This window comes from Protopterus annectens, chromosome 1.part2, assembly GCF_019279795.1.
Source record: "Protopterus annectens isolate FY-2018-M chromosome 1.part2, PAN1.0, whole genome shotgun sequence".
Lineage (NCBI taxonomy): Eukaryota > Metazoa > Chordata > Ceratodontiformes > Protopteridae > Protopterus > Protopterus annectens.
Genome location: NC_056727.1, coordinates 1,063,064,442 through 1,063,090,065, shown reverse-complemented (window position 1 = coordinate 1,063,090,065; position 25,624 = coordinate 1,063,064,442).

Here is a 25,624-nt window from a genome sequence, read left to right as displayed (position 1 = left end):
AGTTAGCTCAGAGAATTTACACCTTGTGCCACAGATAAAGCTAGGTTGGCAGGTGGATTTTCTCCATCAAGTACTGTCTAGAGTGCTGACAGCCACACATCCCTGCTAAGCCTGTTTACACTATAGAAGGCAAACCAAATTAAAGTTTTTTTCTCTTTTTTCTTCAGCAGAAAACTCTATTTGCTCACACTGTACCATTGTGCAATTAAGGAAAGCAAGCACACTTCCTTTTTGAACTGAGCTTTGGAACTGCTAACATGGAAAGATATAATACAATGTGTGAAGCACATGTATGGAACATGTTAAGATAAAACAAAGCTGTTGTAAATGTAATTAGAATCACAATTATTTATTTTATTTATTTATTTATTTGGCATTTGTTGACCGGGATAGTCCGACTGAGCAAGAGCCCTTTTTCAGCAGAGGCCCAGGAGGAAACACCACAAAAGAACAGACAAAGTTACATACATAGCATTAAAGAGAACAATACAGAGGGAGTAGAATTAGGTACTCAAGAAGGTTACACAAGTCTATTAACAGAAATAAATGCACACAATAAAACAAGTAAAAACATTTGAATTCAATGCACACAATCAAAACAAGTAAAAACATTTGAATTCAAATGCACAATAAAGTAAGGTAAACAAGATGGCAAGATAAATTTCTCAAAGTCAGGTTGGACAAAAATAATCAGTGAGCTGGTTAGTTATAGAAGTTGAGGAAGTAGTTATAAACAGAATGAGACAGTGATAGTGAGAGTGTAAGAGAAACTGTAGTAGAGTGGTTATTAGAAGTAGTAACAGAAGACAGATAAAATATGAGTGAGAGGAGTTATTTAGGGAGGAAAGTTTAGACTGAGTTTTTTACAGTAACAAGTCCAAATATTAAGCAGGTATTCTTTCTAGATCTTTTTTGAATTCATGTGCATGGGGTATTTTTCCTGATGGGCAAGGGCAGTTTGTTCCAAGCTAGGGCAGAAGTGTAGCTATAGAGATATTGGCCTATAGATTTTTTTGGGCTTGTAGATTTCCAAGAGTTGTTGGTCAGAGCTTCTAAGGGTTCTAGAAGGAGTATAAAGTGAGATAAGTGAGGTGATAGATGGACAGGCTGAGGGGTTGTTGAGGATGGAATGAATGATAGGGGGTTGAGAAAGCAGAAGTTGGTGGGGGAACTCTAGACAATTAAAAGTTTGAGGGATTTACAGTGATATGTATTGGTTAGCTGTGAACCTCGCTACTTTGTTTTATGTGGATTCAAGTTTTGTTAGAAGAGAGGCTTGTGGGTTAGTTAATATTTTTGAGCTGTAGAGAAGGGTAGGGAGAGGGTAGACATAGGCAAGAGAGAGTCTAGTGTCTTTTCTGAGAATTTATCTCTCTAAAGTAAGCCATGTTTTTGGTATGTTTTCTTTATGCAATGATGGACATGCAGGTCAAACGAGTTGGCGACTCCAAGCAGTTTGGTGTAAGTTTCTGCATTTATAACAATGTTGTTAAGTGAAGTAATTGAGAAGGTAGGTTTAAGATGTGTAAGAGATTTTCAGAGGAATAAAAGGAGCTTGGTCTTTTTAAGATTTAGGATGAGTTGGTCAATATTTCCTCTGTGAGTCTTATTTGTGCAAACACTGGCAGAGAGCACCATTGAATATCACTAAACACTGGTACTTCATGGTCTCAGTTCAAAACATCAAAGGATAATTATGCATGAACTAAGGCTTTGCCAACATCCATGCAAATTAATTTCTCAGCGCTGTGCTTCAGGAAGAGATTTGAAACAGAAATAACTATTGCTATTGGATTATATTACTTCATTAAATGGAAACTGTTTAATTTACTCATGTGAAATGCAGTGCACTGTGTGCTTAACCGACCACTTCATTCGGGACAGTTGGGTCTGCACCGCAGCACTGGCACTTACAAATGATGCACAACCACATGCAGCTTTGCGGCATATAAATCATTATCATTTTGTATCCCCCCTGCCTGGAACATTAAGTATTGCTTGGTACTGACAGTCCACATTGCCTATGTATGAGCACATACCATTACTAGTCTCAGTACCGTTCATTAAGATTTACATACCATCATCATAACCTGATGATCCATGAATGCTTCATAGTCCATCCTGTGTTTCACAAGTTTGTGTGTTTCATTTACATGCCACTCTCAGTTCTGCAGTATACATTAATGACAGCATAGCTGTATGTATTTATTACTGATCATAACAATGCACTTACTCTGTCCTATCAACAAATATGGATTTGCACAAAACCTTCAACATCATAAAATCTTCTTTAACACAGAATAAAAAGCTAATACTATCTATACTGCCCTGTCACAGTATAAAAGTCAGACTTTTGCAGTGGCACTTGCATTAAATGCTGTGTCCTCTAGATTGTGTCAGAAGGTAGGGGGTTCTAAGTTTACATCTGTCAACTTGTATGTTTGTTTGTGTCTGCGTGTGTATGGAGCTGAGTAAATATGACCTTAACTACTGCTGTCCTTAATCAAGTACTAACCTGGAATTGTTTTTACACTGTAGGGTGAGTCCACATCAATGTCATACCCTTCTCCCAACATCTCTGCAACACCACACTGATATCATCCTCAATGAAGTGCACTCTCAAAGTATAACAGTCAGACTTCTGAGGTGATGCTTGCATTAAGTATTGTGTTTTTTAGATTCCATATCTAGAGAGGTAGGGGGTTTTAATCTCTCTGCAGTCAACCTATGTGTATACAGTGGGGCAGTGGTAGTGCTGTCACCTCACAGCAAGAGGTTCTCTGATTTGATTCTTGGCTGGAGTGCATTCTGTGCAGAGTCTGCATGTCCACCCTGCATTTGTGTGGGTTTCATCTGGGTGCTCTGCTTTCCTCCCACATTTCAAAGACATCCATCTGGACTGTTTCTCCCCAGGCCTCTGCTAAAAATTGGCTTTGTTCCAAGTCAGACTTTCCTGGTAAACAAATGATAAATAAGTGTGTGTTTATGGAATTGAGTAAATATGACCTTAGCTACCGCAAGCCTGAGTCAAGTACTACACTGGAATTACTTTTATGCTGTAGGGTGAGTCCACATCAATGTCAGACCCTTCTCCCAACATCATCTTCTCTGCAACACCACACTGATGTCATCCTCTATGAAGTGCACTTGCACACTATAAAAGCCAGACTTCTGCAGTGAGACTTGTGTTACATACTGTGTTCTCTGGATTGCATAACTTGATAAGTAGGGATTCTAATATCATAGCAGTTAAATTGTGTGTGTATTGTTGTATTAATATGATGTCAACTACTACTGGTTTAATAAAGCAGTAACCCTGGGACACGTTTACACTCCATGGTGAGTCAACATCAATCAGACCATTCTCCCAACATCATTGTTTCTGCAATATAACACTGATGTCATCCTCTATAAAGTGTTCTCTGATACTATAGAAGTCAGATTTATGCGGTGGTACTTTCATTAAGTACCGTGTTATCTAGATCATATAACTGTATAGATAGGGTGTTATGATCTTACAACAATCATCTATTGTTTATGATAGTGGGTCCATCACTGGAAGATTAATTCAACAGCTGTGCTCTTTTGACCTCCACTCATGAGAAACAATTACTGACCTCCACTCATGAGAAACAATTACATCGTCACATCAATCTCACATCTCCTTTTTACTCTGTTCACAAATGCATACTGTCTGCAACAGATTGATTATGTCATCATTTTAATAATGCACTCTCACACCATTAAAATCAGAGCTCTCCTGTGGTGTGTATAAGTGTAATACAGTTGTGGGAAGATAGCGTTAGTCAATAAGCAGGTAGTTTGAATACAACAGTGAGACTCTCCTGACTGCATACTGTGTGTGTGTGTGTGTGTGTGTGTGTGTGTGTGTGTGTGTGTGTGTGTGTGTGTGTGTGTGTGTGTGTGTGTGTGTGTGTGTGTGTGTGTGTGTGAGTGACTGTAAATGGTGACAGAAGTGTCTTACACCTCTAAGTACTGACTACATTTACAATTTCACATAGCTGTATAAGTCATTTCTGCACATATATCTCCTTTGCCTGACACAGATGATGTCATCCTTTCCAAAATGCAGGTTGGCTCAAATGCAGTCTGACTTATCTTGTGGCATGTGCATATAATGCACTATATAATACACGTGTGTGTACATCATTTCAGTACACAGGAAGGGAGTTTAAATACAGAGATGACTGTCATCTGTGACTGTGTGTTTCTTCCTTGCACTGTCTAGAACAGACTGCAAATACATATAAGAGGTATATCTATAAAGTGTGCTTGTGGTGTGCGACCACTTTTTAGTGGAAGCATAATGATGCTACATGATGGTGATGTCATCAACTGAAATGTGCAGTATTACAGATGTGAGAAAAATATGGAGTTGTGCTTGTTTTTCAGCAAACCTTCATTAGTCTGTAATGTTAGCTATGCAGTTCAAATCCCGACATCACTGCGTACAGTCAGCGTACATGTTGACAGTGTTGTCACCCACAAGTGCTATGTTAACATATAGCTGTTGTTTCCTGTTACAAGAGTTTATTCTACATTTCCTTTGGAAAGGCTGTATTGAGGACCGATGATGTCATTTGAATAGCCATTCCATAACAGTTATAGTGAGGCATCTCCTCAGGACTGAGGACATGAAATGATATAATGTATGCTGTTGCCTAAGTAAGACATGTGTTACTATACAGGATTATATCCACAATGTATATAATTACTGTTTTACTATGAGAGTGACAACAGCAGGGGGCTACAGCTGTGTTGGGGTATACCTAGTATCAGGCAATGTTGTCTGGCATACAGCAAGATTCTTTCTAAGTAATTATAGGGACATATAGGATCATAAGAAGTTACAAGGCTATTGGCCCTGAGACCCATATAAGCCTAGCCAAGAGATAGCTCATGTTTAGACAAGTCAGTACCCAAAACCCCTGTCCAGCAGGGACACAGGTGGAATCCCAGGGGTGTATTTTCTTTTTCCTATCCAGTTATCCAGGTTGCACTTAAAAAGGGATAATGAGGTACTCTGCTTGACATGGTGAGGGAGTCTATTCTACAGATGGGGGAGTCTCTGGGACACAAATCTGTCCTACCAACAAGTCCTATTAATGTCACAAACCAGGTTGAGGTCGCATGTGTGGGTTACTCGAGTGGAGCTTGACTTGCGGAGATGCATCAGTACCATCAAGGTGGGGTCTGAGATTGCTTTGTATGCCAAACAGAGGTCACCTCTGAGGAGTCTGTATGAAACTGAGTAGAGGGACATTGCTTTTAGCCTATCTTTGTAGGGTAGATGTTTGAGGCCCTGGATTCTCTTGGTGAGGAACCTCTGTGGTTGATCTAGCTGCTGCATGTGCTTTGCGAGGTACATGCTGAAGGGGGCATTGTACTCAATAGTTGGCCTAATAAGGGAAGAATACAGGGATGTTATGACCTCCTTGCCCCTGGATGAGATACCTTTACTTATGATGTGGGCCATGTAGAACGCGTTCCATACAATGGTAGCAACATGGTGGTCAAAAGTAAGGTTGTTATCAACCTGAGTGCCCAAATCCTTCACAACTGATTGCATGCTTAGGACATTGTTATTAATGTGATAATGTGTGAGGACACCACTCTCCCCAAAAGGGATGATGATGCATTTTTTTGACATTAAGCTTGAAGCCATGTTTCAGGCAATAGCCATTCATTTGGGTGAGACCCTCTTGGAAGGCATCCACATCACTTGCGGGATTGATGACTACATGCAGCTTGCAGTCATCTGCAAACTTGGTCAGCCATAGCCCACTGGTTTTGGCCTGCACCTCAGCAAAGCATATCTTGAATAACAGGTGTCCCAAGACTGATCCTTGGGGTATGCAGCTCATTACGGGTCTTCTGCTTGAGATGGCTTCCCCTATTTTGATTAGGTGGGTTCTGTCAGTGACCCAGTTTGCTACCCATCTGATAACATATGGATTAATGCTTAGTTTAGAGAGTTTATCTATTATGCCTGAGTGGGGAATAGTGTCAAAGACTTTGTCCAGGTCAAGGTAGGTGGTGTGCACCATCTTCCCCTCATCCATGGCTTTGGTAAATGTCTCAAAGAAGTCGACCAGATTTAACAGACATGACCTCCCATTGAGAAAGCCAAACTGTGTGGGATAGAATGTTTGGAGGTTGCCAGTGTTCCTGTTAATGAGGTCCATGATAATCCATTCCATGGCCTTGCAGATCAGGCTACTTAGCCGGATGGGTCTATTATTTCCTAGATTGATGGATGCTCCACCTTTGTATAAAGGGTTGACAGTGGCTGTCCTCCACTCAGCTGGGACAAAGCCGGTACTCAGGCTTTGGTTGAATAGGGTGCCTAATGGTGCTGCAAGCTCATGCCTGAATTCATGTAGGATGCAGCCTGGGATGTTATCGGGTCCCAATGAGGCTGTATTTTTTTGCCTTTGAGAGTGCAGTGATGACCTCTTCTCTAGAGATAAGGGGTTGGGGCAGGTACTGGGGATGTCCTGAATTACTGATGGGGGGGATAGAAAGGTGAAGTTTTCACTGAATCTGTCAGCCAGTAGGTTGGCTATATCTACAGCATTTGTGTATGTGGTGTCCTTGACCACCAGTTCTGACCAGATCTGGGTGTTTCCTTTGAGATTGCAGACATATGTAAAGAAGGCGTTATGATTGTCTCTAGGAGATGTGGCCAATTTAGGCTCAAAGTTGGCTTTAGAGGATTTCACTAGTGCTCTTATTTGCTTATTCAGGCTAAGGAGAGAGTGATTCCAATTGGACACCTGCTCCTTCTTGGTCATGTACAGCAATCTTTTCCTTTTGTTATATAGTTTACTTATTACAGATGTCCACCAGACAGGTTACTCTTCCTTGCGGAGGTTGATTTTGTCCTGTCAGGTATTCCTGATTTCATGCATCTATATAAATGCATGTATAGTACTTTGGTGTAGATTTGAACACTGGTGCTAGTTCCTACAGAGGGGGAGGGGGCTGTGAAGCTGTTTATACCATCCATTAGGAGGTTGTAATCAGCTTTGGAGAAATTTTTTTTGGCTGAGCCTAGCTGTAGGGGGTCAGGGGAGATGGTGAATTTGAAAGTGACCGCTTTATGGTTGGATCTTACCAGGGAGAATGATACTGTAGAGGTGCTCAGTGGTTACTCATGTTGGTTAATACCAAGTCCAAGATATTATCACCTCTTGCTGGGGTATTGACTAGCTGTTCCAAGGCATTTGCTTTGATCAAATCAAGGAATCTCTGGGCATTTGTGTTCCGGCATGCATAGTTTTTCCAGTACATGGTTGGGTAGTTAAAGTCACCCAAGACCAGGGTAAAGAGTTGAATCTTGATAGATTCGAAGAGGTCCATATAGATGGCATGGGCTTATTGCATCAAATTTGGGGGCCTGTAGCTAGCTATGATTTGAATAGGGGTCTTGTCAATGGTTAACTGCACCTGGATTGTCTGCTCTGTGACAAACTGTTTGACCAGTCTGAAGGTGTGTGTGTCTTTAATACATATTGAAACTCTACCTCTTTTGGCTTTGCTGCCCACAGTTTGGGGTCTGAATGTATGATAGGATGAGTAACCAGGTATGACTGGGGTGCTCTCTGCAGCTTTGAACCAGATTTCTGTGACTGCACAAATGTCAGCATCTTCCAGGATTAAGAATGCTTACAATGAGTGCAGTTTCATGTTTAGACTCCTAGCATTTAGCAGCATGACCAGTAATTTGTGTTTTGTTGAAATTTTTATGTTGGTAGTATTGACCTCATGGCTTTGCCTAAAAAGGCACTATGGGGGAGGCAAGGGCCTTTGCCAGAAGCCTGAAGCCCAAATGAGACAGATGTAGGCCATCTCTAGCAAAGCATTGTGGTCTGTCGATCATGTCTTCTCAGGCTGTCAGGTACTGGATCCTCCTGGAAGGACAACAGAACCTAAGCCAATTGTTAAAGTCAGTCATTTTCTGTTTGTATTGATGCATCATTCTGGGTGATGGTAAAATGCTGCTTAAGGCTAGTGACATACCTGCCTGGGACACATAATCAGCGAGCTCAGTCATGTCTCTCTTCACATAGTCCAGGGAGGTGTGTCTCAAATCATTCACACCAACATGGACTGTGACAGAGTCATAACAGTACATGTTGTTGAGGCACTTGAGTGCTTGTGTGATATTGTGGATTCTGGCACCTGACAGACAACTAACCATGACTTTCTCCTTATCCAGCCTGATGAGAGGCACATCACTGTGTCTCACAGTGGAGTCTCCTATAACTAATATGTTGGATTTATGGTTAGGCCTTAGTGGTTGCGAGACACAGATGTATGGACTATGTGTGGTATGTGGTGGGTTGTGGAGTTCGCATGTGTTTTTTCCGCTCAGGTCTCCTTTGTTTGGGTTTGTTTTTGTTGAGAACCTCCACATATGTACGTGTATGTTGTGTAGTTGTGGGTGGTGTTTGAGGTGTAGTGATTGTGCTGACAACCTTCTCAGTGCCAGATATATTAGTGTGTGAGGGAGAGAGCATAGACTTTTGGAGCACAGCATGGTGGTGGTGGGGCACTGTGGAGACCTTTTGCCTAGGGCACCGGTTGACCAAAGACCATTCCTGCTGCAGTGTACATGAGTGTGTTGCAGTTCTTTGGTGGTATGTATACAGACATACATCAAAACCTTCCTTGACCATGGAAAATTGATACAGAACTGATTACTTTGTGCACGTGAGCATATTCATTTAATTGCCATCAGTCTGACATGGTTATATAATATTTATTATCAGGATCCTTTGTTAATTCACACATTAATTTCATTTATTTGTGACAATACCCATTGCTACCTCCTGTTGTAGATGCCAACAATACATAGTTCTGAGGAATACATTGCATCATGGTGTGGTCTTTGCATCTGTTCTTACCTGTCTGCAAAACAACTGTGTAAGGCAGTAGTGCCTTACACAAGGGTATTACATATATTACCACATTTCTAACAAAACACGCAATCTATTTATGGGATGTATTACCATTAGAATATCTGCATAATTCCCTTCCCTTCACATCTGTGAGGCCTATTTTTGTGGTGTACTCAGTTAATACACAGGTCATTGTTAATACTGATGGGGTGGATTCGATTCTTGCAAAAGGAAATTATGGCTTCTAATCCATTCCTATTTAACAACACGTTGTATTGCCAAAATGCATGCTGTGCAAATATCCCATAATGTATGTAGTGTCCTTGTGAACTGTCATCTCAACTCAGCCTGTCAATGACATTCATGTGTCATGTAAGTTCCCTCTGTTACAATGTTGATTTGTATATCTGTCACATCTTATGATATCATCTCTGTTTTTTTCCCTTATATTTGCTCAGGATATGTGACCACCATTAATTCTTATGACTTAAGTGCATTGGGAAGTTTTATTATTACAAAATTGTCTCTGTGACATAAACACCTTCACATGTATTATTTTGCTAGAATTTAAAGATTTACCCTCCCCTTTTACATATTTCTGTATACATCTTTTTGATTTCTGTGCACATTGTCCTCAGTACACCTTTCCTGTCTGGTAAGTAATGTATTGTAGTTGTCCGTGCCATTTCCCCTGTCCTCTTTTATGTATTACTGTGTTCATATGTTGGATTTATGACAGTACACTCAGTACACTTTCCCTGCCTGTATACTGCTTGCATTATTTGCCTTATGTAGCTCTTTTTGCTGTCCACAAGAGCGCGTTTATCAAGTTTGTCCATAGGCAAGCTTGATTGTTTACTGTGTGAGCTCATTCTGCTCAATGCGTTTTCCTAGCCGACATCACTGTTGCTGGACATGAAAACTTGCTTGTGGATGTAGCTTTGGATTTGTGATGAGCGGTCTGCATATGTGATTAGCGCTGCTACTCATTGCACTAATACGTAAACATCATATAGAATTCATGTGAAGCCTTCACAATTGTTCCTGAATCCCACAGTATAGCTATATTTATTGATATATAGCAATATTATATAACCACTGCGTTAAACACTATTGTAGACATACATTTCAGAAAAATCACTGTATAAGGATGGATAACTGAAGCATTGACCCTAATATGAAAAGGTGTTATACAAGTTTAACTCATTGCTTCTGAGAAGAGTATCATTATCAGGAAATCAAAGTTCCTGTGTATCTTCTAAAAATATACTCATGTTTACTGTGGACAGTGGCGTCTGGTGACTTCAAATCAAAGAGGGGGCTGCAGGAGACAGCTGAATGGGTGGGGCCAATGGGAAGGGGTGTGGTCAACTAGAAAGGGGCAGGGTTATGGTCAAAACCACAACAACTGGAACTTTAATTAAATACGGCTGCCCTGGGTGCCAAACCGTCATTACAAATGTCTGATCAAGATAAAATGAAGTGTAGAAGAAAAAAATATTTCAGTGCATTGGCTACATGACAGCTTACTTAATATATAGATGGAAAGAAAAAGGTTGCGAGGCTTGAAAAAGTAAATAACTTTTTAAATAAATTAATGGAATGCCAGTCAAAATCAAGTATAAAAAAAAAACAAGCAGTACTCAACTCAAACCACTTCTTGCACTGCAGTTCTAATTATAATTTATATTCGGCTTTATAAACATACCAAGTAACCAGGGGCGGCTCGTGGCATCGGACTGCCGGACTGCAGCCCCCTCAGCTAAATAGTAGTAATTGTTTATGTTTTATAAATAACGTAAAAAAAAAAATACCTTTTTTTTGTACTTTAAAATCAAATTTCGAGTCCGCGACTCGGAAGTACGCGCATGCGCATTGCGCACTTTAACCGCCTCGGGCTGCGGCGGTTTTAAACAGCTTTTTTTTTTTTGTTTTCATTGCAGCCCAGAGGAGCAATGAAGGCATCATTGTGATGCCCAGAAGTCTATGCGGTTCCAAACCGCATAGAATTGGAAGGGGCTCGGACTGCGACGTCCGCAGGCACGTCATGACGTGCTTGCTGGGCTAAATGCTGCTGATTGGTTGTCGCTCTCTTCCCGGGCTTTATGTGCTGGGAAAAGAGCGAGAATCAAACAGTCAGTTGTGGGTTGATTCGATCGTGAGTTACTGAGTCAGTCACACACAGGAAGGATTTAACGTTAATTTAAATTTGCCATTGGATTTTTATATATATTTTTTTTTTGGGTGGCCTATATTTTGCTGAAGTGAAGAACAGAAGAACTGAAGAAAGAAGTAGTAAAAGAAGAAGAAAGAAGAAAGAAGTTAGAAGAAGAAGAACAGAGTGAAGGTGCAGAACAGAAGTATACCAAGTAAGTAGGAAGGGTAAACTAAGGGTAAGCTAAACGGCAGGGAAATATAGATACAATAATAAGAAAAACTGAAGAGATTACAGTGCTATAATGACCTTCCTTTTAAGAATACTTATGGCATTTTTCCTGTTTGAACTGCAAATTCTGTAAATTCACTAATGAGACTAATGAATACTGCAACAATTAACAGGTGAGATTACATTCCCAGATTATACAGATTTATACCAGTAGGAATCTTGTATATTAAGCCAGATGTCAGGCATGCCAAGGTTTTTGTGTAGGTAAGGCAATTTTATTCTTATTTGTGAGTATGTATGCTGGCAGATGCTCCTTCTTCACCTAAGAGGCATATTTCATAAGAATGAAACAACAATTCTTTCAGTTTTAGATCGTAAATAAAAGTGAATACTCATTGCATGATTTCTTACATTCATATTGGTGGCTATGAATCTATAAGAACAGTAAATAAAAATGGGCAGCTGTTAAGTTCAACCGCAAATGTTTGGATAACAGTAGTTAAGGTCGGATTTGGAGTCCAAATGCCAAGTCTGGTTGTTTATGTTATGCTATATGAACTTTAATTTCTATGGAGCATGTGCATTTATCATACTCGGAATGGCATTGTATTTTGTTTGTTTTCCATGATTTGTGCCAGACCCTGGTTTTTTGGACTGCCACATTGTAATCTTGTCTTTAAAAAACTTTTTATGTAATGCACATGCTTTGAGATGTTGTTGGTCTACATAACCTAACAGTTCTGTTCATAGGGCACTATATTTAATGCTTTAGTGTCAGCACATGGAATACACTGTTTGTGCTTAAAGTGCTGTTGAGCTTTCATAGTGATTTTAATTTTAGGAGGAGAAATATATGTGTACTCTAGCATGGTCTACAATGTCCTAATAACAATTGTGTTCTGCATTCTTAATTTGTATGGCTGCTGGCTTTCACTGGTGAAGTCTGTTGCTTGTTTAGGTTCGTTGTTTCTACATAACCTAACAGTTCTGTTCATAGGGCACTATACTTAATGCTTTAGTGTCAGCACATGGAATACACTGTTTGTGCTTAAAGTGCTGTTGAGCTTTCATAGTGATTTTAATCTTAGGAGGAGAAATATATTTGTACTCTAGCATGGTCTACAATGTCCTAATAACAACTGTGTTCTGCATTGTTAATTTGTATGGCTGCTGGCTTTCACTGGTGAAGTCTGTTGCTTGTTTTTCTACACTTCATTTTGTCTTGATTGGACTCTCATAATGACAGTTTGGCACCCAGGGCAGAATATTTAGTTTTTGTGGTTTGCTACTACAAGTGTGTGTGGTAGGGAATACCTCAGGCTTGAACCCTGTACCCTGTATGCAGGTGTTAAAGACCTGAATTCCCTACCCACCACCATTTATAAAAAAAAAAAAAATTGCAGATTTTTGCCTCATATTTGATCTGATCTGTTCCGCATAATATCTGTGGTTTGTAAATGTTGCAATGCTTGATATTTGATGGTGCAGTGGTAGCATTGTTGCTTCACAGCTGCAGGTTCTCAGGTTTGATTCTTGGCTGGGGTGCCTTCTTTGTGGGGTCTGTATCTTCTCCCTGTGTTTGTGTGGGTTTGCTTTTGTGTCCTCCTATGTTACAAAGACATGTCTGCATTATTTCTTCCTGGGCCTCTGCTGAAATGTTTTTTTGTTCCAAGTCAGACTGTCCTGATTAACAAATGTTAAATAAAATTGACAGGCGTTTGAATTTCAGACTTCAGGTTTCTGAATGTTTAACTCCTTGCATATTTGATGGTGCCGTGGTAGTATTGTTGCCTCACAGCTATAGGTTTTTTGGTTTGATTCTTGGCTGGGGTGCCTTCTGTGTGGAGTCTGCATCTCCTCCCTGTGTTTGTGTGGATTTGCTCTGGTGCCCTGTCATTTTACAAAGATGTGTCTGCAGTATTTCTCCCTGGGTCACTGATGAAAATTGTTTTTGTTCTGTCAGCAGTAAAATTGACAGGCATTTGAATTTCAGACTTCATGTTCTTCAGAAAATACATAGTAACACAACCGTAACACAACCTTTTATTCTAGCAATTTTCTAAGTTTATAAGATGAATATTTGAAATTTGTCCCTATTTTTGGGACTGTATTCCCCCATTATTGGCTTCGTCCAGGTTTTTTGTGCTAAGGTTGACAGCTATGGCAAGAACTGAATTCACTGAATATGTTTGAGGGCTGTATTCCCTCATTACTGGGTTTGTCCAGGTGTTTTGTACTAAGAGGTTGACAGCTATGGTGAGAACTGAATTCACTAAATGATAGCTTCAGTCTTCCTCTCTTTTACAAAACAGCTGATTTGGTGTAGTGGTATGTTGCTCTGACTGTTTTGCACAGGGACCTTGGCAGTAAAATGTATGGTGGTAATGCAGCATTTCTCTTTCACAAAGCAGCTGATTTGGCATAGTGGTATGTTGCTCTGATTGTTTTGCACAGGGACCTTGGCAGTAAAATGCATGGTGGTAACACAGCATTTCACATTTTGTCATCAAAGAATGGGGTAAAAAATACCCACCTATATTAGGTAATGAGGAATTCACTACAATAAGTGGGCGTAATACTGCACAAAAAGAGTTCAATAGAGTGTGTGTTTTAACATACTCCCCGTGCGTGATAGATATTAAAAATATTATAAAAAAGCATTGGAATAATTTAGTCTTTGATGATGAATTATCAAAAACAATTGGAAAGGACCCCAGTTTTGTGTTCAAAATGGGTATGGACATCAAAAATTTATTAAATAGATCGAATGATAAAGTTAAGGCCATTAATACACATACTAAAAAATGTGGGTCCTGCAGACAATGTTTTGCCATCAACGAAGTGGATGGGATTAGATCGGATGATATTAATAGAACATCTATGAATTTCAAAAAGGGAAACTGCAATAGTAAAATAGTGTATTTAGCTAAGTGTGTCTCCTGTGCTGCCTTTTATATAGGAAAAACATAGAGACAGTTTAAGAAACGTATTCATGAACATTTATATAAAATTAATGTAAAGGATTCAAAAAATGCGTTATTTAGGCACATAGGTACGGTGAGACACACAAGTTTAAATTCGCTATTATAGATCAAGTATATATCTCACCTCGGGGGGGTAATTATAAGGCACAGTTAAGTAAAAGGGAAAGTTTGTGGCAAATATTAACAAATGCCACAAAATACCCGGGTATAAATGAGTTCATTAGCATAAAACCTGTATTACAACTTTTGTAAGGTTATCAGTTGAGTCTACAACATTATTTTAAATATATTTTTTACATATTTTTAATATTTTTAAAATTTTTAACTATGGTAAAATTATATAACCATATATATTGTTAACATATATGTTTTTAAACATATGAACTGTTAGATTGCTATTTATATAGTTTTTTCGTATATTTTGTATTCATCATATTGTGGCTCTTTAAATGAGAGCATTCTTACAGTGTTTTTTGGCGCCAAAAATATTTAAATTTGTCAGTGAATTCTCTGATCAGGTGTTCTGATGAAGTCTGTATTGTACAGATGAAAGCGCTTAACCGTTGTTTCAGTTTTTATGTGTGATGCATTAAAGCCTTATCTCACTTGGCCGGGATCAGTTTCACTCGTACTGTTTTATCTAGCTGAGACAGCCTTCAGTCTCACCATTGTTTCTCAAGAATGCAGAGAAGATACCATAGCATTACTACAATTTTTAGCCACTCAAGGACATAAAGTAAACAAAAACAAATTGCAGCTTTGGAGAAAGCAGGTTAAATACCTGGGATATGTAATAACCAAAGAAGGCAGAACATTAGATGAATATAGGAAAATAGCAATTTTACAAGCACCCAAACTGACTACCAAGAAGGAAATAATGTCTTTCCTGGGCACGACTAATTTCTGTCGGAGTTGGATTCCAAACTATGCCTTGGAGTCTGCTCCATTGACCAACTTGATATACAAGAAGCCTATGGCAGCACAAGATTTATTGCAATGGACACCAGAAGCAGAATCAGCTTTCTGCAAACTGAAACAACTGATAGTGTCTTCATTAGTTTTAGGATTACCAAACTATCATAAACGTTTTTTTCAAACTGCAGATTGTAAGCAAGGTTACATGACATCAGTGTTAACACAGCAACATGGAGATAAGCAACGCCCCATAGCTTATTATTCATCACAGCTGGACCCAGTGGCATGATCCCTAGCCCCACTGTGTACAAGCAGTAGTTGCAGCTGCAGTGGCAGTACAGGCTTTGGCCTCAGTAGTGTTGTTCCACCCTCTCACATTGAGAGTGCCTCATGCAGTCGCAATTATTTTACTGCAAGAAAAACTAGCATATCTTTCTCCTGCTAGACATCTTTGCTGTATGACTATACTCTTGAGCCAACCTCATATGACAATTGAATGATGTACAACTTTAAACCCGCCTACCTTGCTCCCAACCCCTGCGGAGGGCACGCCACACAGCTGCCTGCAGGAGATTGAGCAAAGACACTGCCTAGAAAAGATCTAACGGATGTTCCCTTGGATGATGCCGAGGTGACATATTACATGGACGGCTCATGCAGAAGGGGTCCTACAGGACAGAATCTAGTGGGGTATGCAGTAGTTTCTGATACTGAGATTTTAGAAGCGAAATCTTTACCACACAACTTATCTGCACAAGCAGCAGAATTGATTGCTTTGACAAGGGCATGTACCTTGGCAAAGGGTAAATGTGTGAACATTTTTATTGACAGCCAGTATGCTTTTTCTACTGTACATGTTTTTGCACAACAGTGGAAAAATAGAGGAATGATAACATCTACTGGTAAACTGATTAATCATGCACAATTTATTTTAGATTTGTTAGAATCTATTCAGTTACCTCAGAAAGTAGCTATTTGTAAATGTGTAGCTCATACCAAGCAACAGGATAGGATTTCAAAAGGTAATGCGAGAGCTGATACAGCTGCAAAGCAGGCAGCTTCAGCTTCAGAAGTATTTCTTTTGAGTGAGGAATTACAACCTTCTGAGATTTTAGATTTAGAAATGTTAAAAACAATGCAGACACTTACTACAAATGTAGAAAAACAGAAATGGATAAAACGAGGAGCAATTCTTGAGAAAGGGCTGTACATCTCCAAAGAAGGAAAACCAATTTTGCCGTCTAACTTGTTTAGATATGCAGCTTTGTTGAGCCATGGGCAGTGCCATGTCTCAACAGGGGGGATGGTACAGTTAGTGAATCGAGTGTTCACTGCATATGGATTTACAAACTACACAAAAAATTTTTGTGCAGCATGCCATGTTTGTAACAGGCATCATGCACAAGGGGCATTGAAGCCTAAGCAAGGGAGTTTCCCAACACCACCATACCCATTCCATACTATCTGTATGGATTTCATAGAACTAAACAAATGTGAAAATAAGAAATATTGTCTTGTCATTATAGATATGTTTTCCAAATGGGTGGAAGCTTTTCCGACTAAAAATCCAGATGCAGCTACTGTTGCAAAAGTCCTTGTTAAAGAAATTATTCCTAGATTTGGCATACCGGAAAAGATCTACAGTGACAATGGCACACACTTTGTAAATCAAACCATACAACAGTTGAGCCGATATTTCGGAATTTCTTTAAAGAACCATTGTGCATACCACCCCAATCTGCAGGATTAGTAGAGAGGCATAATGGGGTTTTGAAAAACAAACTTAGGAAATTGATTAGTGAGACACAGAAGAACTGGGTGCACTGCCTGCCTCTGGCACTGTTGAGCATGGGAACTGTTCCAAATGCAAAGGAGTTAACTCCTTTTGAAATACTGTTTGGGAGGGCATATTATATACCTCAGTGGAAACCTCTCATGCCTGCAGACCAGGAGGCTAACAGTTCACTTGCAGAATACATGAGATGACTTTTAAGTAATAAACAACTTTTGCAGTTAAATTCTGTTTCAGATAAAGAACAAGCCAGACCATCGGTAGCAGCAGTAGTCCCAGGCACGTGGGTCTGGGTGAAAGTTATCAAGAAAAAGAACTGGACCACACCGAAGTGGGAAGGGCCGTACCAAGTGCTACTGTCAACACCCACTGCAGTCAAGATCGCAGAGTGAGCGTCCTGGATTCATCTGACACACTGTAAATTGGTTAAAAATTTTGAACTGGACAAAAAACTTGTTACTGTTACACAAGAACAAAATGACCAGATATGAAGCAAATAGAAATGCTGAACAACCTCAGAAGTATTGCATGATCATTCTGTTGGCCATACTGATAACATTAATCTTTTTGTTGTGGCCTTTCCTTTTTCCAGCCACACGAGCCGAACTGAATAAACGTGAATCATTCATAGACTGGCATCCGAACTTTAACACTTACCAAGCAATTAAATATGTGTATGCTGAAACTTTTAATGTTTCGAATTGCTGGATCTACACAGCTATACCTACAGCATACAGGGGATTATTAATGACTGCTGTCCCCTTAGGGGTCAATGAGACCTGGGAAAATTTGCTTTTTGATACTATGACTGTAAAATCACAAGACAAAATAGCATTGTACCTGCCTGTTACACAAAAGGGAATCGTATGTTTTTACAAAAATGATACTGTTCAGGTAGGTTGGAGTAATTGTAATGTGACTGTTTCTTACAAATGTTATACCAAAGCCAATAATGCAGGTTATATCTGTGATGCAAACTATGACTCATATCTTGAGTCGATCCATAAAACTATTGATGAGATACAACATAATCCTGTTCTTTTAAAACAACTATCTATTATTGATAAGAAAATGTTTCATGCAGGGCAAGTGTATATTAATACAAAAGTACAGAATTGTTATTTTGTTTGTGGGAAAAAGGCATACAAATGGTTACCTGAGAACTGGTCCGGCAGTTGTTTTTTGGGTTGCCTGGTTCTGACCATACGACACACTGCAGTCTTGCCTCAGGGAAAGATTCGAAATGTCAGAGAGATCACCAAGAAAACTGAAAATCCAATCAGAAGGCCTGAAAATCCAGTGGGACGAATCGAAGCAGGCTGGAGAAACCATAATTCCGTGAAAAACAAATATAAACTGACACACATGGACTTGAGTGACACTATTATATCGTGGGCAGGTATAGCCCCTGCATATGGTGCAGTGAAATCAATTTGGGAGCTGAGAAAACTGTCCAAACTTCTCGAAGTAATGAGTAATGCAACTTTTTCTGCTCTTGAATTAATGACTGATGAACTGAATGCTATGAGAACTGTGGTGCTTCAAAACCGCATGGCTCTTGACTTCACCCTAGCGGCGAAAGGTGGTACGTGCGCTTTAATAAAAGAAGAGTGCTGTTCGTATATTCCTGACAACCAGCATGAGATAAATGACCATCTTGAGGTGATTCAGCAAGTGTCAGCCATGACCAAACCAGGCCCAAATCAACTGACAGACTTTTTCCAGAATTTGTTTGGGGGGTGGGGTAGCATCCTAATGAACATCCTGATTGCCATTTGTGTGGGATTACTCCTATTAGGAGTGTGTGTTTGTTGTGGTATTCCCTGCATGAAAAGATTGATCAAAGATTTTATAGACATGTCAGTTTCTGAGACTTTATATCAAAGTACTGAAATTGAAGAACTGTTGAAAAATGAAACACTTTCATAAGTTTAAACTGAATCACTCTCTTAACTGCAAATTCTGAACAGAAAGAGGTTATGAGAAGAAGCAACTGTTTATGCTTTTAAAAATAGAATAAAAAGTATTAACAGGGGGGAAATGTTAGAAAAATATGTATTAATGTATATGTTTAGTGCTTATTAGAAGCTAAAAGGGTTAACACATTTTATTCTATTTTATGTACAGCTTAATTCTGTATGAAATTATAAGATGCTTTTTCAAACTGCAGTATGCTTTCTGAAATTGCAAGATGCTTTCTGACCTAGTATTTGCTAGCACAGCAAAATTCATGTTTATGCCTTTTGGAAATGTACTGAGAAGCAGGTGATTATCTGCTAGGTCAGGAAAATGAATGAATAGTGAATGAATAGAACAATCCTGTTTTCTATAATGTGAATGAATATGAACAATCAGCCCTGTTCATGTTATGAGAACATGCACAGCTGCGGAAAAGAAGAGATACATCAAACAAAGACTGCTTGAAGAAATGAACTGTAATCTGTACTTACTTTGTGCTCGAATTAGCCATAGTACCTTGAATAGTAACATTGCATAGTGAGAAGTTGTATCTGACCGGTGGTCATCAAGGCCACGTTGTTTTTCTTAGGAAGTTTTTTTGTAAACTTGATATGCCAGCAGAAAATCATGGACAAACAGCTGCTGTGAAATAATATTGAAAGAACTTGTGATTTATTATGTCAGCTTAGTAGGCAATACCTTGTAAGAAATGTATAAGAATAGCTTCACTTCCTGATTCTAGTTAGACAAACTCTGTATTAGCACGTTTTTGTCTCCTTGCTGCAAGATTACAGTGCCTTAATCTGAACCTGCCATGTGTTGATCATTTTGAAGTTATTTTTCCTTTGACACAGAGTCACTACATGGGGGAGTGGGGTGCAACAAGTATGTCACAATTTGAAATGTCTCTGGCTGACGGTGATGGCTCTGACACATTTGTCATACCTCTCAACCTCAGAGCAAGAAATCTGGACAAAGCCATAAACAGAAGTGGGACAAAGGCCCAAAAATAAGGACAATTTTAAATATTGCTCTTATAAACTTAGAAAGATAATAGAATAGTAGTAGGTCTTGCATTAGTATGAATTTTCGGAAGGGTATGAAATCTGAAACTCAAATGGCCCTCATTATTTCCTAACTTCAATCTTTAATGATTTGCCACTAATTTGCCAGAAAACTACAATTTTATGAAAAAAACGGACCTAAAATGTGATGCAAAAATATTAAATTGCCACACAATACAGCTGGGAACCTATCAAAGAAGGGACACTTTTTTAATATTAGAACTGCTAACTTGAGCAGCTGACAAAATAAAAGAATCTACATGCATTTCTGAAATAAAAGTAATCTATAACTCTAATCATTACAGTTATTTATAATTGTAAACCCTCCGTTTTCTTCCAAAATTGCCATTTTTTGGAGGGATTATTAAGGGGAGAGCAATATTTTGAGCCAAAATCGGGGACAGTTGAGAGGTTTGGATATTCCTAATCCTGTAAAGTGATTTATTTGCATGTACCTCTCAACCTCTTAGTGCAGGAAATCTGGACAAGGCCAAATATATTGGGGGAACATACAAACAGTACTAAAAATTCCTCTTGTATGAACTTAGACAGTTGATAGAATAACAGGTCTTGCTTTAGCATGCATTTTTCTGAAGGTTATGAAGGCTGTGTAATTATTTAGTGATGTCATTCCTAAATGATTTGCCAGACAACCACACATTTTATGAGGAACAAACCAAAAATAAAAAGCAAAAATGTATTCATTCTGCAAAAATCTGGACAGTTGAGAGGTATAGTTCAGCCGGAGCTGTCTTTGAGTTTGCCTCCCTTCCCCCCCTCAGAAACTCCTTGTCAAATGGAGCCTCCTCCCTGCAGCCATTCCAATGTCCCATTACTTGGCTATTTGTCCCATTTACCATAAACACTGTAATGTGCATACTGATTTACTTCTGTGATGATTTGGATTTCATTTGAAAGTTTTATTTTGCATTTTACAACACTAACACTAATAGACAATCTGCTAAACAAAGCAATGCAGTTTCACAATGAAAATACTTAGTATTAAAACTTCTCTCCTATTGAAACTCACATTCATTAAAACAATGAAATCCACATTCAAAGAAAAAATATTTTGCCAGTGGCAGATAAAGATGAACTCTGGGCGATTTTCAAATAATAGGCCCCTTGCACATGAAACATACATGTGTTCTTTGATACACAATCCTGATTGTATTAAATAATATTCCTTGTATAATACAGTACAGTTGTTAGAGGGCATTTTAATTTATTGTTTTGAACATTTTGTCAGTAAACAGTGAAACAAAATGCATGCACCAACAATGACAAAACTGCCCAATTCAGAACATATCCATCATAAAAGTCTACTCAAACTTCTACAATCCACCAGTATCAGTAAATATGCACAATCTTTGAAGAAGTCAAAGTCATCTAAATAATTCCACATTAAAGAGATCTGTAACTAATGAAGAGGTTTCTGCTAGCAAATGACTTTATATTTCATTGTTTCATCTACAAATAAAGTACCTATTGCCCCTGAGGAATAAATTGCCTATGTTAAATAAAAAAAAAAGATAAGCTAGTGATATTGCAATAGGGGATGGATGGAAAACTGATAACAGGTTCATAATTACTAGGTATCTTCACCAAAAAGGACTGCAGCATCCACCCCCTTTACAACACAGTACAGTATCAGCAATGCATCTACATACTGTGGGAGTAGAACCCACAGCCTTCTGCATCAAAAGCAAGTACACTACCTGCTGTACTATACCACAACACCAAAAACCAAAGAACTCGAAAAACTGTCATAACGCCAAACCACTAAAAAACAATACACAGCAAGCATATGAAACACAGAAGAGTCCCAGAACTCAAACAATGTAAATTGCAAGCCTTTAATGTAAGCACTTTCGTGGAGGTCAATGCCCCCACTTCTTCAGACAACTTTGCAACATAATTACCAAGCATTTTATATGCTTAATTTACATCATTAATTATTAAATTACCAATCAAAATTGCTACTTTTAAAACTGCTATAAACACATATCATTAAACTACAATATTAAAAATAGCACAATGTGTGCATTATATACTTAAAAACCATCAGTGAAAAAGCTCTATATATATACATGTATATTTTTTCTTTAAAAATATGCATATATGCTCTAAATAAAAACATGTAGACATATATAAACTTCATTAATCAATGTCAACATTTAATGACTACCTACTTAACCTCCCTTATTATATAAGCCCAACCATTATCTACGTAATGCATTAAGTTTTAAAATACTTTAATACAGAGAGAACATTTGATAAGGCCTTCTGTTCCTCCTTTTTCCCTTTCAAAAAGTAAAACAAAACTTTTTTTTTTTCTCTTTCGCCTGAACCTTCTTGTGTTCTGACTGTCCTTCTCAAACATTTTGGAAATATACAGTATATTTCAGAGCATTTGTTATAACTGTATTTGCTATAACTGATTTAAGTATTTTTTTCTGTTTTTTTGATTATTTACTGCTTAGCGACTGCATTTTAGCCTGTTTATACAGCTCTGCATTCTATTTAAACTGTTTTTGTGTTAATTAACTGTTTTTGCACTTTTAAAAAGTTAGTTGTTGCTTAATTTTACCTGTAGGCTAACACACTCAAGTGCGCTAGCCGCTTAAAAGCATTTATAGCATTTACTGTCTGTTTTTCCTCTGTTTTCTGCAAAAAAGAAAGAAAAAAAAAAAAAAAATCTTGTTTTCCCGCCTTACTGAACTAGAATAGTCCAGTCTTCAGAGTTTGCTGATCTCTGGGCTTTGTCTTGGTTCCTGTGCTATTCCATATCCTTATTTGGATAAAAGGAAGCGTCTTTGTTCACCAGTGGGAGTGGGGAGCACTGAGCGGCCTATTTGTCCCTAGAGGAGTGGTTTCCAGCCAGAAACTTGTAGTCTATTGGCCATTTTGGGTCAATTCCTAGCTCTTTTCAGCCCCTGTAATAAAGCCCGCTTTTAGCTTTTTCGCTTGTATTCAACTCAGCACAGCTCCTCGTGGTGTACTGCAGAGTTCTACAAGCAGCAGAGAGCAAAAGAGTGACTTTTTCCTGATTTAAGTATTTTTTTCTGGCTTTTTGATTATTTACTGCTTAGCGACTGCTTTTTCGCCTGTTTATACAGCTCTGCATTCTATTTTAAACTGTTTTTGTGTTGATTAACTGTTTTGCACTTTTAAAAAAGTTATTTGTTGCTTAATTTTACTTGTAGGCTAACACACTCAAGTGCGCTAGCCGTTTAAAAGCATTTATAGCATTTACTGTCTGTTTTTCTTCTGTTTTCTGCAAAAAAGAAAAAAACAAAAAAAAAAATCTTGTTTTCCCACCTTACTGAACTAGAATAGTCCAGTCTTCAGAGTTTGCTGACCTCTGGGCTTTGTCTTGGTTCCTGTGCTATTCCATATCCTTATTTGGATAAAAGGAAGCGTCTTTGTTCACCAGTGGGAGTGGGGATCACTGAGCAGCCTGTTTGTCCCTAGAGGAGTGGTTCCAGCCAGAAACTTGTAGTCTATTGGCCATTTTGGGTCAATTCCTAGCTCTTTTCAGCCCCCTGTAATAAAGCCCGCTTTAGCGCGCTTTTTCGCTTGTATTCAACTCAGCACAGCTCCTCGTGGTGTCCTGCAGAGTTCTACAAGCAGCAGAGAGCAAAAGAGTGACTTTTTCCTGATTTAAGTATTTTTTCTGGCTTTTTGATTATTTACTGCTTAGCGACTGCATTTTCGCCTGTTTATACAGCTCTGCATTCTATTTAAACTGTTTTTGTTTTAACTGTTTTGCAATTTTAAAAAAAGTTATTTGTTGCTTAATTTTACCTGTAGGCTAACACACTCAAGTGCGCTAGCCATTTAAAAGCATTTATAGCATTTACTGTCTGTTTTTCCTCTGTTTTCTGTAAAAAAAAAAAAAAAATCTTGTTTTCCCACCTTACTGAACTAGAATAGTCCAGTCTTCAGAGTTTGCTGATCGCTGGGCTTTGGCTTGGTTCCTGTGCTATTCCATATCCTTATTTGGATAAAGAGAAGCTTCTTTGTTCACCAGTGGGTGTGGGGAGCACTGAGCAGCCTATTTGTCCCTAGAGCAGTGGTTCCAGCCAGAAACTTGTAGTCTATTGGCCATTTTGGGTCAATTCCTAGGTCTTTTCAACCCCCTGCTATAAAGCCTGCTTTAGCGCGCTTTGGCGTGATTTAGCGCGGAGTTGCCCATAGAGCACCATCGGGCAGCACCGGTTAAACAAGGTTAAACTATTTCTGGCTCCGTAAAGTCTGCTCTTCAATTTTTCCCTTAGAACTTCTCTACTTGCAATCTAAACAGTCTATTCTCTATCTCAATAGCTCAGCACTTGCTCCTAAAGCATTTTTATATAGGTAAAGTACTTGTATACTAAACAAAGTACTACATTAGCCTAGAATCCCCTTGAGTACCCATTTCCCTATAGGTCCCTTCTGACTCAGTTACACAGCAAACTTTTTCACTTTTTCTAGCATGTCGAAGGGTCAGTTGCTAGCGTCCTCTCCTGTTCAGCTGGTGAATCTGGGCATCTTGAGGCAATGTTACAATTGCCTCATGTACACAGACAACCCACTCCTTCTCCCACAAAACACAAATACATGTGAGAGATGCAACTATATAGCCAAACTGGAGGCTGAGCTCTCTCAACTCAGGACTGGCAAGACCAGACAGGAGGAGAAGGAAACCACGCACACCACAAACCCAGTTTCACATAGAACTATCACAACTGCAAAACAAACACATAAACACACAAAGACATACTCGGAGGCACTGATCAAAAATCTACCAAAACTACAGAGGCCTCCAAAGCAGACACCCAAGCAACTGCCACCTCAAGACATAAGACATGCAACACATAGTTCTCAAAGTCAGTGTGCTAAACAGTCACAGCCCTTAAGGCCAAACACAATGCCAGACACACTTGTTATAGGTGACTCCATAGTCAGACACACTGACGTCCCACTCACCAGACTGAACAAGGAAAAGATCACAATTAGCTGCCTGACAGGCGCTAGAATCCGCCACATAACACAAGCACTCAGGTCACTCCACAGCAAGTACAAGTATGACTCAGTCATTGTCCATGCCGGTGTGAACGACCTGAGACGTACCTCCCTGGACTACATGAAAAGAGACATAGAGGAGCTCTCAGATTATGTAGCCCAGGCCGGTATGACCCTGACCCTGAGCAGTATCCTACCCTCACCAAGAATAATGCCACAATACAGAGACAAAATGATCAGCTTTAATAATTGGCTTAATTACTGGTGTCATTCTAAGGGGATCCAATGTCTGTCTGCCTGGGATGACATGCTTGACAAGCCACGCTGCTTCAAGGGACGGCTTGCACCTGTGAGCCCTGGGCTTCCGGATATTGGCAAAGGCTCTTGCCACCGCCATAGTGCCTTTTTTAGGCAAGGATCAAATGATAAACCTACCGCCCTAGAAAACAAAAATGGAGAAAAACTAAGGGTAATACTGCTCAATGCCAGAAGTCTAAACCTCAAGATGCACGCCTCGAAGCCCTCCTCAGTATGGAGAACATTGATGTTTGTGCTGTGACTGAAACCTGGTTCAAGGCTCCTGAGAGCACCCC